Raw genomic sequence first — 3,765 nt, 5'->3', positions numbered from 1 at the left:
GGGGGGGGGGGGGGGGGGGGATGGACCCCATGTCCAGGATTGGCTTGAGCCAGTGAGCATTCCCAATGCTCTGGCCATGAGACGGGGTCAGGGGTGGCCCTGTGACCCAGGGAGGGCCAGGGAGATGTCCTGATCCATCATCTGCGCTTTGCACCCAACACTCACTCATCCTTCAGCTTCACTGTCATTTCCTGATCCATCATCTGCGCTTTGCACCCAACATTCACCCATCCTTCTTTTGGTAACTGGGTAACTCAGTTTTTCTCTCGAGTTCCACCCTTACTCACTTTCAACGAAGTTTCAATTGCACTGTATGTGCGCGCCCGCACGTGGTCTTTTGTGGAAGAGCCACACTCAAGGGGCCAAAGAGCCTCATGTGGCTCGCGAGCCGCAGTTTGCGGACCACTGCCCTAGATTGTTGGGTGGCAGTTGTGTTCATACGTGGGAGGATCTTCATGTACGTGTGTGTTTGTGTGTGTGCGGCAGGGGTGCAGTGGGGGTGGGGGGTAAGGAGTGGAGGGCAGCAACTGTGTGGGGTGTTGGATGCCTTCATCAGGGAGGAAAGCAGAGCTGGGAGGGTGCATGCAGACGTGGGGCTGCCAGACCCAGCCCTGCAGGAAGCTACACCTATTCCCAGACAAGTCAATAAATTCTCTTTATTGTTTAAGAGAATAACAGTGTCTGTTGTTGTTATTTATTACATAAGGAGCTCTAATCTCTACAGCTTTTCAGGGGGACTTTTCCCAACAAACCCTTCTAGATGCTCACCTCTTCCCGTGACTACCTACCATGGACCCTGTCTGTGTACCTCCTCGTGTTACTCACCAAGCCTGTCAGGGGGTTCTGGGCTCGCTTGCTTATCCTGTGTCTCGGCTGCTGGGCTGTAGTCTCCAGGGCCGGGAGTAGGGCATCTGGTTCTAGTTCGACCCCAGCACCTGGCAAATAGCAGTTACTGGCTGTGTGTGTTAGGAACTTGTTGTAGACCCCAGAACGCTTTCCCCCCAGTTCCCTGCTCCAGTTCCCTTTTTCACAAAAGCAGAACAAGAGGTAGATTACAATTATCACTGCCTGTGCCATCAGGATGCATTCTCACAGGCCTTTCCCAAGCAGAACGGACTCCTTTTCCCGGAAGTCGGTTTCAGTGGAATCTTGTTATTTTACTTCACCGCAGTTAGCCTTCCAACAGCTTCATCATGTGGCCTCCGACAAGAACTCTTTCACCATCTGCTTTGCATTTGGAAAGAGGTCTCCAGAAGACACATGTCGGAAAACATGCAGAAGCTTTAAAAGAGGAGCCTAAAGCTGTTTTCCCCCAAAACAGCGACTCAGAGGTTAGAAGTTAATTATTTAGTACTTTTCGGCAACAAAAACAACAGACAGAACAACAAACAGCCCCATGGTGTTGTGAGTTGCAGATAAGGCCCGAAGGAAGTGAGATAGGAATGCGTAAACATCAGTTAGATGCTCGGAGAGGAGCCGGGCAGCATCTCGGGGAGGAAACTACGGGCGTCCAGTCCCGGCGAGGATTTTGAGTTGCAGCACCTGTGATATTACAGTGAAGAGCAAAGTACCTGCTTTCTGTTTCCCCACATTCTAAAATATAAACTATTCTCAAATGGGAAGATATTTTTAAAGTGGCTATTTTCTCAGGAGTTTCATAGAGTAGCTTTCAATTTTGGGGGAAACCAGCACAATGATTTTACTAAGTTTTCTAGTCAGAATCTCTGTCTCTGGATATTTAACTTAACGACACTCATTCATTCAGTTAAACAAATGTGTATGGCCCGGCTGGTCCAGTGGTTGAGCATCGACCTATGAACCTGGAGGTCACGGTTCGATTCCTGGTCAGGTCACATGCCCCGGTTGTGGGCTTGATCCCCAGTGTGGGGTGTGCAGGAGGCAGTCGATCCATGATTCTCTCTCATCATTGATGTTTCTGTCTCTCCCTCTCCCTCTCCCTTCCTCTCTGAAACCAATGAAAATCTATTTTAGGGAGGTGGGGGGGCAAAGGGGGGGTAAGGTCACATTCTTAATCAATAAAGAAAAAAAAATGCTGCAAGATCATACCTATCCACTTCAAAAAAATAAAGAAAAATAAAAAAATAAATAAAAATGTACTTTAAACTAACGGTCTGAAGCTTGGAAATGACGCAGGGAGTGTTCTCCCCACAGCTCTGCACCGAGGGCGGCATGGCCAGCGCTGGGGAACCCGGGTTCGTGTGTGCACAGACGGCTCTCTGGATGGCAGCTCGGAGTTAATCTTCAGTTTCCTGCGTCCCCCCGCCCCCCATCTCTGGATTTGCTGCTTCCTTCAGGTCTCCAGGCTCCCCCTCTGGGCCTGTTGCCTTGAGGACCCCATGCATCTGAACACGGAGCTGGTGGAGGCGGTCATGGAGGCACCAGGTATGTGGCCATTCCCTCTGCTCACCTGCCTGCTGCTCCTGCCTCGTGAATGTGGCCCTGTCTGAGCCCGGGAGGCCTGTGCCAATGTCACCTTCCAGGCCTGTCCAGCACTCACCGTGCTGGGACCTGGGATCTGGTTCTGACGTCATGTGGGGGACCCAGGTGCCAAGGGAAGCTTCCTGAGGGAGCATGGGCCCTGGTCCTGCCCGCGGGCCTCGGCTTCTGGGGCGCCCACTTCCCAGACTGGGGAACAGGGAACCAGGCAGCCCTGGCCGCCTCCCAGGTGGCTGCGAGGCAGATGGTCACGAACACATTAAATGCTTCACTATTGTTACGTTCAAGGAAAGGCCCTTTGCAAGAGGTGCCTCTATTTTGCCAGGGCAACCGAGCTTGCGAAGTACAAGGGCACAAACACACAGAGCTCTCTCCAGCGCAGGCCACATGGGACGTGTTCGCACGCGTTCGCTGCTCCCGAGGGCCTGGACCTAAATGCAGTGATAGAAACTAGTCTGAGAATGGCACAGGGAATTCTATGCCTGCACCCCACCCCAGTCCCGAACCGGTGCGATGAGGCCTAGAGTGCTTTTAACAAAGGAAAAGCCTTGTGTTCCAGAACTAAAGGTGTCTTACCTTCAGAGCACCTTCACGCGAGTCACACACTCCTTAAACGGACCCGCTAGTGACACGGACTGCGGCGTAACTGGGGTCCCCACTGGAGAGTGGCTTGGAGAGGGCGTGGTGTGCAGGAAGCCAGCGCAGGCCCACAGCCCGGGCGGCGGGCAGGGCTGCTGTCAAGTGGGCTGGAGGTGCAGACCAGAAACCCTTGGGAACCACGTACACAAGATGTGCACCTTCAAGTGTGTCCGTCCATCGCTGTGCAGCAGCTTTGAGATACGGTGGCGGAAAGGGACTTGACTTGGGGTGGTGGGCACACAATGCAACATCCAGATGACGGATCATAGAAGTGTGCCCTTGCAACCTATACAGTCTTACTAACCAAGGTCACCCCAACACATTTAATAAAGAAAAAAAATCTTTTCTAGGCCCAGCTACTGATTCATTTCTAAACGGGTGGCAGTCTCATCTTTCTCACATTAGATTTACCTGCCTCTTTTGGTGAAAGTGAAACCATTCTTGAGACTTTGCTCGAGTAGATAAACATTTGTTAAGTTTCTTATATTACAATTGGCTCATATGTAAGGCAGGGGAGAGGGGAAGGGAGGGTAGGAACCTAATTTCTTTCTTTTTTTAAATTTTATTTTCTTGTTTAAAGTATTACAAATAGTAGTACATATGTCTCCTTTTTTCCCCCCATTGACCTTCCCACAGCCTCCTGTACCCCCCGGCACATGCCCTTATCCG

Source organism: Myotis davidii, unplaced genomic scaffold (assembly GCF_000327345.1).
Source record: "Myotis davidii unplaced genomic scaffold, ASM32734v1 scaffold221, whole genome shotgun sequence".
Lineage (NCBI taxonomy): Eukaryota > Metazoa > Chordata > Mammalia > Chiroptera > Vespertilionidae > Myotis > Myotis davidii.
The sequence above is the reverse complement of the archived record's forward strand: the minus strand, read 5'-3'. Positions refer to the sequence as shown.